Genomic DNA, 15,710 nt, shown 5'->3' with positions numbered 1-15,710 from the left:
GTTTTCCAATCCTTTAATCATGCTCATGGCTGTTCTCTGGTCCCTCTCCAATTTATCAGTTGAACTTACTGAACTGCGGATACCAGAATGGGACACAAGTAGCAAAGGCAGCTAAACTGCCCAGGGGAAGGATCAAAACAATAACAGCCACTAGTGCAGAACAAGTAACCAGGCTCAAGATAAAGGAAGCCATTAAGCAGCACACAGATAGACTGACCAAGGATACAGACATACTAGTCTAATGCATACACAGTAGAAAGCAAGGGATCTGGGAAACAGAACCTTTTATGTCCCAATACGACAGATACACCAGGAAGAAAAAAACCAGCAGCAGTACATGCACCCTCCTCCTCCCATGCAACTGGGGGGAAAGGTGAGGCCAGTGGAAGGGATTTCCTCCAGACTCAATGGGTCCTTAGTTAGGGAAGAGGGGCCGCTCCCATTGAAGATCCTGGAATTGAAGAGGAGCTGCATGCATAGTATGGTGGAGTGTCCTTACTCCTGGTTATATGTAACACATAACTAAAAAAATGTGTGTAGGCAGTCCCTTAGGATGAAGCTATGCTGCTTTGATGCATGGCAGATGAGTGCTAACTCTTTAAGTAACTGATTTTAGTGTCCACATTATGGCCTTTTATGTATGTCAAAGACCGTTCTGATCCCACACCACTTTTTTTTTTACTTCAATGGGAACCAGATCAGGCCCTTACCCCATGGAGTTTCTGCACCAAAGAACTTACAATCTATCCTGGGACCCATCCTACAAAACCTTGCTCCTGTGAGTAAGCATTTGTGATATCAGATCCTAAGTTCAGACAAGACCAAAAGGAAGAGATGACAGTCACAGGAGCTGAATCTACACTGAGAATTTTCAGGTGCTCTACACCACTCTAGGTCTACCACCAGTGCAATTCTACCACTGCTAGCAATGGTGAAAGCCTAAGTGTAGATAAGGCAAGAGATATTTTTAGTTCCAGGTCATCAATTCCCTCCCTGTCCCATCAAATCCCTCTTTGTGCTAGAATGCATGGAGACCTTGTTAAGTGTGCAGACCCCTAGTGTGGGCTTCCCATATTTTCTTCCCTCCCATTGCCTCTCCTGATTCCCAGTGGAATTAGAGTCTTGGTTTGAATGGGGGTATTAGTGGGACAGGATTCACTTTCCAAGCCAGACTATAGTTTTTCAAATATCTCATTGCCAATTTCTGGTTCTGAGACTATAAAATGTTGCTCTGAGGCGTTGAGAGAAAAATTTTGTCTATACCTAAGAATGGAGTCCTGAAATAAGAGATTTCCTATTTGTTTTCTGGTGAGTCATTGATGCTAATGCCATCTTTATTGTCTGCTCTTGTCTCCTGTTCAGGGATGCACCCAGGGGGGAAAATGACGGGGAAGTTGTGAAGGTGAAGGATATAAGCAGGTTGGGCTTTGTACAAAATATTATTCATCCTCTGGATAAAAATGGGAGGAAGAACTAATTACATTTAACAAAGCATGTTTCAGTTCCCGAAGACAGGTAGATTCTTGATAAAATATCACTTTGCTCCAATTATTGGTTAGACTTATTAATGTAATCAGGTATATTTTATAAATATAGCTTTGTGGGAACCCTGTCCACTGCATCTTAAACCTCAGAACCTTTTTCTTCTGGACTAGATTATGATTTGGACTATGCATTCATGCAACAGAGTAAGAACCCTCTTGACATTTCCAAGTGGGCTACTTGGGTGTTGCATCCAAGTACGTAGGAGTGAGCAGTTCTAGGCACCTGCTTCCTTCCTTCCCCAAGCAGGTGGGTAAGGAAAGGGTGAGATAGGAGGGGAATAAGCAGGGAGTGCCCTAAGGGAGAGCATAGCTCCATCCTTTCTACTCACTGGCCATCATAGATGAACCAGCTGGTATTGGTCAGCAATGAATTACTACTCCACAGAGCAAGATAAGAATTGTTGCTCAGAGGAGTGTGAAAGTCATAATGTCTTCTGGGGTTACTCCTGAGTTGATGCACTATATGGACCACCTCTTGATCTGAGTTATGCCTAAAGTTTCAATCCAGCCCATTGCCACATCAAAAAAAACCAAACAATTTGCAGAAGGACCAGTGAGAACTAACATGTCTGATTAATAATAGGTTCAGTTCAAATAATTACGTCCAGTCTTTACAAAACAGATTATGCTACTCTAGAGTTAGCTGAAGAACTTCCAATAGCAAATGCCACAAAACCAAGATACAATATTTGTGTGGTGGTTATAAGTTTACTTGAAAGATCAATAACAAAATTATGAAGAAACTGGAAAAAAAAAGTTTTCCTCTGGGACACAGGGAAAGGTTTATGGCTTAAAGAACAAGCTTTATATATCACCGAAAAAACAGACAAGCACAAGAAAAGAGAAAGGAAGACAGAGGATGAAAATGATGGGGGAAAGAAGAAAAAAAGGGGGAGGGAGAAGAAAAGGTGTAAAGGAACTCAGAAGGAGGGGCCTGAGAAAGAAGAAAATTTAAGCCATCCCAGCACTGCCCTCACCTATGAATACAAAAGCCAGTTTTAGCTATCCGATGGGCATTCATCCTTCCAAAATGTTCTCCCATATTATCTTCATTCACTGCATAGGTCTCCCTGATTACATTTAGTTAGCGCTAAAGTTCATTTTTGGTCTATACTGTTTCACTGGTTGGGTTTTTTGTTTGTTTTGGTTGCTTTGTAACTACTGTATCTGATGTTCTATGCAGGAATAGTAAAGTGGAAAGAACAGTGAAAACAGCAGAGCAAAATCAAGGGTTGGAACACAGAGCACCAGACAACAGATGTTGAAAAGCATAATCTGTTCCTCAACTGAGAAAATGTTGCAGGAAGGGTTCAGGGGGCCCAGCCCCTCAAAGAGAATTAGGAAATCAGGCCATATCCTCAGCTGGTGTAAACTGGCAACAATAGAGTTAGATCCATTTATGCCAGCTTTGGATCTGGCCTGGAGTTTCCTGCACATGTATCTAGAAAGAGGGAAGCTGGTGATTCTTTCTGGGAGCCAAGTAATTCCTATTTATCATAAGTTCATTCCTATAGAAAAGAATGAGTAAATATGTCATAACCATAATCCTTGTACTTCAGTCTACAGAATTAAGTTGTTTTCTGACAAGTTAGCTGCACAGAACTTCGGTGCACTGAACAATACAATTTATCCAGAAGTTTCTGCTCAGGTGATCCTTAAAGGCAGTATTGGAATTCTTCTGCTTGAGTTAGGCTGGCTAATAAGAATCAAAGTGATAAGTGATGGGAGGGCACCGAAGCATTCATGCATGTGAAATCAAATGCATACCCACAACCTGGAATTTCCTGATGCCATGAAAAGAAAAGGAATGCAGTGCCACAGGGACTCAAATTGCTAAAAAGTTTCAAGTCAATCTCTAGGCCCAGGTGTCATTTCAATGAGCGATGGTTAAATGACTCAGGTTCCTTATTGAGATGACAAGACATTTATCAAAAATAAACATCAAGGTAAAGTGGAGATGTTTATTCTCAAAGCCACAGACATTTATTCACGTGCAACAGTCTGTGCTAATCATTTTTGTTACAGCAATTAAAGAGCCAGGGCTAAATCTGAGACCCGATGCACAGTTTTATTAAATGGGCTGTAGACTAGGGAGGACTGCAAGTGCTGGTAGGGGGAAGGGCGGAGTTATCCTGATGATGGAAAAGATGATTGCACCTTCCTGCAGCAATAAATACACTTCACTTCAGATTTAGTGGTGGCAAAGAGCAATTAGATTTAGAAGCAGCAGCAGTAAACACAATGGTGCCCGATCTCGACTGAGGCCTCTGAGTACTACTTGATGGAAAAAACACATAATAATAAGAGGACATCAGTGTTTGGTTGAATAATACAACCCAGTAGCAAATATAGTGTTGTCTTACCAAGAACGGATAAAATGCTCTGTATTTTCTAAGCCCTCTTCTAATATAAGCTCATTAATACCCAGTGCAGCCCCAACCAATATTGCAACGGGCTGTGCTCCCACCTGTTGAAACCCACCTCCGTTAGACTGAATTCCCCATTAGGTATGAAATTAAATATTTGTGTTTCCATTTTACCGGTGGGGAAACAGACAGATAAATCAAGCAATTGACCCAAACGCACACAGTAAGTCAATGTCTAAGGAGGAACTAGAGTACAAAAGTTCTTGGCAGCTAGTCAACCTATGATCAGTTCTATAGATTCATGCTCCTTCATTAGGCAAGCACTGCCTTTTGCCTTATCATCTTTATGGTAAAGAGCTACTTGCTCTTCATCTGAGCTATAATATTTTTGTAGTAGTAGCAACTATAGCTAGGCAAACCTCGCAGGTTTGGATAAATGACGAAGCACTCAGATAGCTCTCCAGACCCCAAGTCCTGACTTGCACTAGCTCCTATGGCAAATACACAAGATATGCTTATTCCATTTCATGCAATGTGGAATAATGTGGACTTTGTTTAATATTCCTAGACAAAAAAAGAAAGAAAGAAAATAACCTACATTAAACTGGAGATAAGCTTGACAGTAGATATCAGTAATTTAAAGGTAAATAACAGTTGCTATGCTTTGACACTGGTTTATAGTGTCCTCCTAGAACAATCACAAGCTTCTAGTTGGTCTCTGAGATAGCTCTTACTTTTGAAGCTTTTGAAGTTTATTTGGTAATTTACCAATGGGCTGGTCCTAATTTCTGACCTTAATTCAGTTTTTTCATCTCTCCACAATTGGCGTTGACAGTGATCTCTTTTTGATCTCTGTGCTGTGCTCTAGCAGTGTCTATTACCTTCAGTGCATTATTTTTCATCACTACGGATTTCAAGATTACAATGTTACAACGTTAGGTATTTTCTCTCTCCTTACTGAATACTGCAGTCATCTTGGTTTGATCATACACATCTAAAGGAAGGGCTGACATAAAATGGCAGTGTAGGCTTCCTATTTATACTGGAGAACATTCTACCAAGTACACCACTTTATACATGTATGCATTGATGCTGATTTAAATGTCCCTTCGGCTTCCATTAAAAAAAACCCAAATCTGGGTTGCAATAGACTTTTGTGTCTGTGTTCATCATATTAAGTATATGGTTAGTCCTTGCTCTTATCTCCTACAGATTACTGCTGGAACAAAGCCAACACTGTCACAGACTAATGCTAATGTTGTAGTCCATGCTTTCGTAACCTTTAAGTTAGACTACTGTAATGTTTTATTTTATGACCTTCCCGAGAACATCTTTCAAGGCTCCAATGGGTGCAAGATGTTGCAACCTGAATATTAACTTGCAATAAGGTGACTCAAAATATTACACCAGTTGAGAGGGAACTACCTTGGTTCCCTCGTTCAGTATCAAAATGATTTTAAAACTGCCAGGAGAACCTGGTAGTGAATGGTGTTGCTATATTTGGGACCAGTGTATCACAGTTGTTGCCAAAGCATGACTTTTATCATCGCTGGAGATCTTCCAAGCTGGTCTACTGGCTGCTGCAAAATTCAGGTTAAAAGAGGAGCAGGTGCTTTCAGTGCTGTGTGTCCTGAATTAGAAATACAAGCCACTTCTGACCAGAAACCCAAACTGCTGAATTAAGAGACTGTTTTCAATTTCTATTTGATCTTGATTTACTTGTTTTAAAAAATATGTTTTGCTTTTTTGTATCACGTTTTAATGTAAAGCTCCTTAAGATGTGAGTTCTTCTAAGGGCTTTATTTTATTAGATGGGTATGAATGATGAAGTGGTGTGACTAGCTGATGTCAGTTCCCAATCACATATAGAGGCTTTTTCAATTGTGCAATTCAAAGTTATTTTATTGCCCTCCGCCACCATCATATCAATATGTCACTGAAAAGGGGGAAAGTTATCGGACCTGGTTCTCAATTACTCTGTCCTCGCATTAGGGGAAGGAGCAATGATGGTGGCAATTTCTTTTGTGCCTCATCTGGGTCTGGGACTATTTAGAGCCCTGCTGCTACATTTTACATTCTGCTTCCTCTGGTCCTCTGTGGGCCTTGTAAAGCAGAGAACAAGGAATGCAGTACACTGACCATGCCTGCCTCCCTGCCCCTGACATACCGCATCCCTTTGTGCCAGGATCTAGAAACAGCCCTGGCCAGTTCTACTTCCATCAGGGTCAGCCACTGCACAGTGGATATCTGTGCCCCCTTACACTGCAGAAAGGGGCCTTAGTGTGACTGAGAACATAGCCCATATTTTTCCCTTTTCCTGATGCTGTTGCTTTTAAAGAAATTGCTTTAGTGTTGGTCAGGAAGAATTTTTTTTTTTTTTTTTTAAATGAACTATCATTTGCTGTTCTCCAAATGGATGTGTCTACAGAGGTACAGTAAATGCAGAGGTTTTCAGCATCAAGGCCAAAGAAAATGACTCTGAATTCAACCCTTAGCCATTACCAGCATGAAACAAGCATGAGAAATAAAATAAGTAAATAAAAATAGAAAGATAACTAAGGAAATTCTGAGTGGAGCTTGCTTCAGAACACTGGTTTCTCTTTAAATTCCTGCTGCAACTGCAGCAACATTATTTTCAAAGAAGCAACAAAGGCACAGCAGCTTGAGTGCTGCTCTGTAGCCTAGTTACAGAAGGATTAAGGAGCCTACAAGATCCTAAAGCTTACAGGGTTTTTATATACTGTACATTTTGAAAGATTGAATTTTTTTTTAAAAATGTTTGAATTAAAGTGGACACAGTAAGTCGGTTTTTTTTGTTTTTTTTGTTTTTTTTTTTAAAGTGTAAGATAAGTAGTTATTTCCTATGGTGCTAAGTACTAACACCCAGAGACAGGCTGAATCTTACACCTGTAGGTCAACTGACTTTCATAAAGTTAGGCAAGTGCATAAGTGTTTGCAGGATGAGGGCCTACATTTACAGTGGAGTAATACTTTGGAACCAATAAAACCTTTTTAACTGTACTCTCTGCACACTTTTAAAATAGTATATATCGGTGGCATTTTCTCATCACTGGTCTAACTCTGCTTTCATTGAAATCAATGGTAAAGTTCCCGTTGACTTCAGTGGGCGCAAAGTTAATACTTTTAAAAATCCAACTCTCTATGTAACCGGTGATTGTCCATAAACACCTTTCAATTGCCTTTGTATTTAAATATTATCATAATTTCTCTTTAATATTCCCTAAGTATGTTTGCAAGTTTTAAAAAATACTGTGACTAACCTGGTAATGTTACCTAGTTACAAACGAAAAGTCAAATGTTTTTGAAGGGAAACTACGATATATAACAGACCTCATAAAACACCTCATTTATTTTTAGAAGTAACACTGCATCACTTGAATAACCCTTCCTGGTTTGTGGTCACAAAATTATATGCAGAAAGGTTGTGTTCTTTAGTTATAACCTGTGCCCAAACCTGCAGCCCAGCGTGCCAAATTCATGTGAGATCAAAAGAAGTCTGAAAGCATTAGAAAAAGCCAGGCACAGTATGGATGGGCTAAAAGAGGAATTTGATATGGTAATATAATGTTTTACACAAAATGTATACAATATAACCGTGGCAATGTTGCCAACTCTGATCATTTTATGACAAGTCTCTCCATATTTTGTCTGCTTCCCAAAGCCCCACCTTCATAGAAGCACGTGATCAGGTGAGAAGCTCAGCTTTCATTAAAACAAAAAAAAAAACCACACCAAACCTCAAGCTTGCAAAGAAAAGCTTGCAAATGTGACCCCAGTGCGATGTAAAGGCTCAGAAGGCAAAGAAAAAGACTTCACATGTATTACTTTTTTTAAATCTCATGATTTTTTGGAGCCTGAGTAATGATTTGTATTGCTTAGGGGTAGCAATGCTGGATGAGGAAGGATGATTTTGTGGTAAAGGCACCTGAATAAGAATCAGGAACTCTGTCAGCCTAGCTATGTGGCAGATTTCTTGTGTAGCTTTGGACAAGTCACATGATCTTTGTCCTTCAGTGAGATAATGTTTCCCTTTTTCACCAGGGTGATGTAAGAATAAACTTATTAATGCTTGTGAAATACTAAGGTATAAGGATGATAAGTGCCATTGAAAAACCTATAAATGAATAAATGTATCTTCGCTCATTAGCCCAAGAGAGCTCTGGTTTGTTTCAAGCTGTGATTACCGAAAAGGCTTTATCATGTATTTTTTCAGTAAACAAGCTGACATTAAGTGGCAATATTTTCAGATTAGTTGTCACACATTCTTTAAACTTTACTGGAAAAAGTTATAATCCAAATATGAAATGTATTTCCCCAACTATAAAATAGACTGGTGAACTATGGATGTGGATATTAGATTTAGAACATATTATTAAATTAACTGAGAAAAAGGAAGCTCAATGAGATAAAGATCAAAATGTCTGAAAAATATATTCTTTTCACTGGCTTGGAGTTGGAGTCTCATGTTCCTTCTCTTCTTTACAGCAGTTGGCAGGAATTCTTTCACCTCCCAAAATGCCAGCTGAGGCCCTGATCCTGCATTTGGATCGATGCATAAATCCATGCAGAGCCACTTGTAGGATCAGGGCCTTATGTCATTAAATCTATTTCTGTGCAGAGTAATTATGTGTGCTTAATATAGTTATTATTATCACAGTAGCATGTAGAGGCCCCAGCTGAGATCAGGGCTACATTGTGTTAGTACATACACTCAGGGTATGTCTATACCGATGGCGGCAAAGTCATCGCCGTCAGATCGATCTTTCTGGATCGATTGAGTGGTCAGTGTAGACCCACTCAATCTATCAGGAATTCAACACAGTAAATCCACCCCCTCAAGTGGCATAGCGCTGCATCGACAGGAACAGTGCAGTGAAGACAGTGCACAGAGGGGAAGCACAGCAGTTGATGGGAGTTACGCAAGCTACACAGAGTAGTACTCGGTGTAGCTTGCGTAACTCCAGCTTGCGTAACTCCCGTTGACTGCCGCTGAATTTCCAAGTAAGTGTAAACCAGGGCATAGTAAGTTTCTGCCCCCAAAAGCTTACAATCCAAATATACAAAGCAGAGGAAGGAAGTATTATTATCCCCATTTTACTGAAGGGGAACTGCAACCCAAAGAGATGTAAATGCCTTGTTCCAGTCACAGAGGAAGTCAGTAGCAGAGATGGGAACTGAATTCATATCTCCTGAGTCCTAGTCCAACTACTTACTCATACTCATATTCACTCTCTCTCTCTAAGGATCACCTCCTCCCCAAAGGTGAGCTAGCCAGCCCAACCCAGTCACGGTGTGGGGATTCTTCCTAGCTCAATAACTTGCTCCATGAGGAGACAATATTTTGCAATTGGAACATGCCAGGCCTGATGGAATGAGGCCCTATGAGCACACACTCCCCAGGGAAAGTTTATCCTGCACCCCTATCCTATCACTTCACTCACAGCTTGTTTCAGCACAGAGCAGGGGCATTTACCCACCTTGAATTATCCAAACCTTGGGCCTAGGCAAGAGAGGTTAGCAGGTCAATAGGATCCCATGACATCTTCACTCCCTTCCCACTTGACCTCCCCCAAATTTAAATGGTAAACATTTTTTACAATAACATGTTTATTGTTCATTCCCTTAAAGAGATGCTAAATGAGGCACACATTTAAGTCGGTATGGGCGAACTACAATTAGTAATATGTTAACATTAATCTTTATAAGAGTGCCATGAGGATATACAGCATTTAGAGAACACCTGAAGAGACAAAGTCCCTGCCTGTTCTAACCCAAATGAAGAAGACTCATGGGACAACTGACCAAAAACAGGAGCAGTAGAGAAAGGCTCATCATATTGATATTTGATACTATGCCTCGGTATTGCACATTTGTCAAACATAACACGTCAGAATAGGTCACACAGAGAAATCAAACTCACAAACCATTTGAATCCCATTTGAACCCAGCCCCTGAAGTCCTCAGCACTACAAAGTCTTACCATCAGAGGTAAAAAGGTAGACAAGGCAGCACAAAGAAAATACAATTAACAAAGAACAAATAAGACCTGAAGCCTCAAACAGAACAATAAAGGCACCAGATTATTACAAACCACGCAGCTGAATGATTTAACTCCACCTAGCTGGAAACTTACTTTACAGTAGCTGCAGTCCTGGTGCAACCTATGAGTAGCAACCCCAGCTGCGTCCTGCGTGTGGCCTCTAAACCCCACATACCCCAGCTGTGTGGTTGCTGGGACAGGCGGAACCCAGAGGGGTTTGAAACATGACATTCTATCCATACCTCTGCTCCTCTGGCCTTCAGAGTATGGAGCTGTGGTACTGAGAACAGTGAGACTGGGCTGGCAAGGGGATCTAAGGCAGCAAGAAGGGTGAGGAAGAGAAATGCAGGCAGCCCCAGGTTCAGTTGGGTAGACCGTGAGAAGGAATGTGGAAGACTCAAAGGAGGAAGAGAGAGGTAATGGGTGACCCTTCCGAGTCTGGAGGGGAGGAAGGTGGGAAATCCTGGGAGAGAGAATGCAATAATCAGAAGAAAGGAAGAGAGAATTGAATGGAGATGAAAGGGGAAGGAGAGATGGAAAAAGAAGGTAACATAGAAACAAAAAGGGGGCCAGAAAGAAGGGAGGCCTCTGTCCTCCTTCCCCCCTGCCCCATTCCTTTAAAGTTAGTGAATGTAATTTTTACTTAAGTGACCCTGATGGGAGCGGGTGCAGGAGAGAGATTGGGGAACCCTGCTGACGTGAGCAAAGAGATGGCGGTACTGTGTGGAGTCTGATTCTAGGCAATGGAGGGAACAAGGGAGTGTCAGGGAACTTGACTATAGGAGAGAGAGTTGATAGGGAGGAGAGAAGGCAGCTTGGAAGAAAATGTGTTTAGTTTCTTTTTATTCTTGAGGCTTGGTTGTAAATTTAGGTCTTTTGGAAAGGAAGAGACGCTTCCCATTCCCAAGCCTGCTCGTCTGTTGGCTGAGTGGGGGACGAGAAAGAGGGTGTGGTTTGCTATACTACAGCCAGAGCCTTCTGTAGTTCTCCTTTAGGGTGTCTGTGTTGTCAGGGGAGAGCTGAAGGGCAGTGCTTAATTTGCAATGAAAGAGGTGCCGGCGCTCAAGCAATTCTTTTACTTTCATAACTGATGTGGCAAGCCCAGAGGTCCCAGGGCTATGAACTACCAAGCCTAGAGGTGCCAGGGCTCAGCCCTGCGACAAATTAAGCATTGCCTAAGGGTCACTTTGACCAGCTAAATCAAAGTAAAATGTACCTATATAAGGGAAAAGTTTAGCTTGCCCCAACCTAATTTAAACACCCTCTTCATGCAGCTGAATGAATGATCAGTTGTCACCCAAGATGGAAGTTTTAACAGTGGAAACTTACTTTTGCAGTAGCTGCAGTCTGGGCATGAACTCTGAGAAGCTTCCCTAACTGCAACCTGGGTATGGCCCCGAAGTGGCAGGTGGAACCCAGAGGGGTTTGAAACATGACATTCTATCCACGCCTCCTGCTCCGCTGTGGAGGTAGGGCCCTGGAGCACAGACCAGTTGGAGAGGAAAACAGATAGCAGTGGGAACTGAAGCAGCAAGATGGGAGTGATCAGGGTGGCTAGAGGTTTCTGTTAAGTAGAAACCATACGCCTTCCTTCTACAACCTATAGCCCTAACACCGTGTTGACAGAGGTCCTCCATTTCTTAGTTATGGCCCTCTGACTGGGAAACAAGTTGCCCAATCAGTACAGATCTAAACCAGTGTGTTCTCCCTCAGGCCACATTATAAGGTATAAGCAATTATTTGCATTACTTGTTCATAATATTGGACCTGTGTTGGAGTACTGGGTGACAGAGCTGAAGTCCAATACAAGTTTTTTGTTAGGAGTAATATACTGTACATCCTATAATGTGTTTTGTTGCAAGGGTCTGGTCCCTGTTTATAACAAGCTTTATTCTATGTTTCTTTGCTTTCCTGACTCTCAACAAAAACATCTGAAATGGAAGATTTGAGGAGGTACCATACACAGTGCAATAACCTGCATGCCTTTAAAAGGACACTGTCAAGTTATCTTTGTCCCCACATTTAGATTTAACAATGAAGTTTAGAATGGATAGGGTGAACAGATAGCACGTGTGAAAAATCAGGATGGGGATCAGGAGGTAATAGATTCCTATATAAAGACAAAGCACCAAATATCATCGGAACTGACCCTTTAAAATCAGGACATCTGGTCACCCTAAGAATGGAAAGGTTTCCAAGAAAAATTTCTTCAAAACTTCAAATGGAAACAGACTTATTTTTTGGGATAAACATTCCCTGTGCAGCAATGTTTGAACTAGACACTCTTGGGGTTTGGTGGAGGTATTATGTGTTCATCCATATGGGAGCTGGCACACAAGCTTGCTTTCTCCATGCTGTGGTAGAGCGCTAACTCAAGCAGAAGAGCAAGAGCTAGGCTAAGATTTCTCTTTGAGCCCTACGCACCCTGCTCCAGGGGGAGTGAGGAAAGAAGGTCTTCTGCCTCCACTGAGTTCTTACCTTCACCTTAGAGCAAGGGTATGGAGAAAAAGCAAAGAATCCTTTGTGTTTTTTCTCATACTCCATAGACCGAAGGGGAACAAGGAAAATAAAATCTGCTCCTGAACCTTGTCACGTTCCTTCTCCCAGGGAGAGAGGGAGAAGACTTGTTGGGAGCTATTTGTGCAAAATGTTTGCAGTGGGCAAATCTATGTCAGATGCAGACAAGCCAAATAAGAAAAACAACAGTTCCTCTCTCTCTACCGCTGAATATTTCTAATGCGCATAGCACTACGGTGTTTAAAGAGCATAACGGAAATTAAGAGTCCAGTGACATATAGCAGTATATTTTTTTCCCCTGTGTTTGGTTGCATTTCATTAGGTCCTCTAGGAGAGAGAAAAAACTTGTCAACTATATTAAAGCCTCTTTATTGGGAATAGGCCCACATGAAGGAGACCATCTGGTAGGCCAGATCAAAAATTTACTCTGAAAACTTTTTTTTGATGGAAATTTGGGATGCCAACTAAACAATACTTTTCACAGAATTTGCTTCTCCCCCCCCACACACACAACAATTAAAAAACCCCATCTAAGTATGAAAATATGTTGATTCAAATATGCTGCTATAGTGTCTCATGGGACTTGTAGTTCATTGCCTCATGTTCCTATTCTCCTGTATGGCTGAGGGCCTCAGACAGAGTGCTTCATGATGCACCAGCTCCTGTCAGTTAGGAGGGGAAGGCTGTGGTGCATCGTGGGAGATGTAGTCCAACAACAGAATGCTGCTTATAGAGGAGAATGAGAGAATGAAGTACATCAACTACAACTCCTTAAGGTATTTCCAAACTGAAATACTCTAGGATTTGGCTGAAACATTGTTGTTTACAATTTTTCACTGAAAAGTTGAACTTTTCTATGGAAAATTTCAATTAAAATAATTTTTTCCATTTTCATCAACGTTTTCCTCATAACCTCCCCAACCCCACAATTTTCTAATCAGCTCTAATGTCTGGTACAGTACACTGAAAGGAGAAGGACATGGACATTTATAGGAAGATATCCCAGGGCATGCTGGAGAAAGGACACAAGAGGGACGCGCAGCAGTGCCGCGTGAAGATCAAGGAGCTGCGGCAGTCATATCAGAAAGCCAGGGAAGCTAACAGCCATTCGAGCTCCTCACCCAAAACATGCCGCTTCTACAAGGAGCTGCATGCAATTCTCGGCAGCGACCCCACCACGGTGCCGCCCCACAGCTACCTCCGCTAGGTCACAGTCCATGGACAATGATGAGGACTCCGTGGACAAAGAGGAGGAGGAGGCAGAGGAGTGCAGGGTGCAGGAGAGCAGGGTGTCTGTTCTCCGAGACAGTCAGGACCTATTCCTGACCCCAGAGCAGTCCAGCAGCACCCAGGACAGCAATAATGATCCTGGGGAAGGCACATCTCATGAGTTTTTTCTTCTTCTTAGCAGGTTGTGTCCTTTTAAAGGCGGGAGGGGGGCTGGGAAGGGGATTTCAGGCGTTTATCGGACTTTACTGGGGGGTTACCCCCGGAACAGATTATTTATGTGCAGAGGTATGTTCCGAGAATCATCAGTTGGTATCTCAAGGAAACTTTCATGCAGGTAATCTGTTATCCTTTGCACAAGGTTTCAGGGGAGGGCAACTTTGTTCCTTCTTCCCCAGTAGGATACTTTGCTGTGCCACACTGCAGTCAAGGGAGTCGGCATTATGGCAGAACACAGCATAGCGGCAAAAGGGCCAGGCCGGTACCCCACTGCATGCAGCAAATCTTCCCTTTCCTCGTGCGTGACCCTCAGGAGACTGATATCGCGCATGGTCACCTCGGGAAGCCCGCGCACATTTAAAATACTTGAGATGTACAGCAGATACCCTGTACCTCTGTGTTCCGCATTGTAGTGTCCTAACAAGTCACTTTAATTATTTTGATTTGGTTTCAGAAGAGACTATTAACTCCCCTGCGCTGTCCTCAGATCCCCTGTGGCCGCCTCTTGACAAAACAGTCATCCAAATTAAACCATGTTGCCCAGTCACCGCTCTAATACAGGGCATTTGAAATGAGCTTTTTAAAGATCATTATTCCTCTCTATAGCACCGTAAAGTGCCCCTGACTTACCAGCTCTGTAAAAGCACAGCGAGCCGACCCTTCTGGGATGTTAGGAATGGAAAGAGGGTGTGGGTTTGCCTTGTGCACTGCAAGGGGAGTATTTTATACATTGTTGCAGTTGTTTCATTTTCCTGCCTCTGCTAGTAATGGCAACCTTGTGCATTTCTTTTACTTCTGTAGACCCCTCAGTCTTGGCCAACCCTTTAGAAATGCTGTGGAAAGACTATCGCAGATTAGAAAGAGGAAAAAAAAAATCAAGAGACGACATGTTTGGCGAGCTCATGAATGCCTCCGCGACCACAGAGATAGAGCTCCAAGCGTGGCAGCTCACTTTGTCCCAGAATATAGACATGGACAGGGAGAGTCGCAGAGCAACGCAGGAGCATGATCGCAGTACCACGCAGGAGATGCTGCAAATCATGTGTGACCAGGCAGACATGCTCCAGCGGTTTGTGGAGCTTCAGGAGAAGCGGAGCCGGACAGAGTCCTGCTGCAGCCCCTCCATAACGCTCCTCCGCCTATGGTTCTGCTGCCCTACTCATCTCACACCCCCAAGAGATCTCGGAGGAGAATGGCCAGGCTGCAGTATGTGATGCACTCCACCCCGGTGGAGACGAGCAAAAAGCAGTGGCGGCCCTGCTGACAGCTGGCCTGCAAGAAACCACGCTACCCCTTGAGAATGTGAATGAACACTACCTCCCCATCCCCCGCCCTCATGACTTGAATGCTCACAAATAAAAGTTTGCATCATTTCAACATGTTTCTTTATTAATTCATATCTTGTTTGGGAGGGATTTGGAGGGTACTGATATCAATGGTGGGGGGGATGTTGAGCAAAGCCAAATAACATACAGGAACAGTCTCATCTCATCCTGCATCTCATTGCAGAACCTGGTTTTCAATTCTTCCCTAATGCAAAGCGCTCCACAGTTAGCTCTCAGCGTATTGCTGGCATCTGGCTGCTCATAATTGGCAGCCAGTCTTTCTGCCTCCACAGCCCAACCCTGGGGGAACCTCTCCCCCTTCGTTTCACATTATGAAGAACACAGCATGCAGATATAACTGACGGGAGGTTCTTTTCACTCATGTCCAGCCTAGTGAGCAGACTCCTCCATCTGCCCTTTAAACGCCCAAAGGCACATTCTACAACCATTC

The 15,710-nt window shown here is 42.6% G+C and overlaps 1 protein-coding gene across 1 annotated transcript in view; it reads right to left on the bottom strand.

Moving 5' to 3' along the window:
* The window catches only part of SPATA16 (spermatogenesis associated 16), a 175,842-nt gene that overhangs the window by 120,294 nt on the left and 39,838 nt on the right, over positions 1 to 15,710 (bottom strand). The window lies entirely within an intron of this gene.

Source organism: Emydura macquarii, unplaced genomic scaffold (genome assembly GCF_026122565.2).
Source record: "Emydura macquarii macquarii isolate MOO-44397 ecotype Brisbane River unplaced genomic scaffold, CSIRO-AGI_Emac_v2 contig_3603, whole genome shotgun sequence".
NCBI lineage: Eukaryota > Metazoa > Chordata > Testudines > Chelidae > Emydura > Emydura macquarii.
Note: the sequence above shows the minus strand (reverse complement) of the source record. Positions and strands in the feature narration are given on the sequence as shown.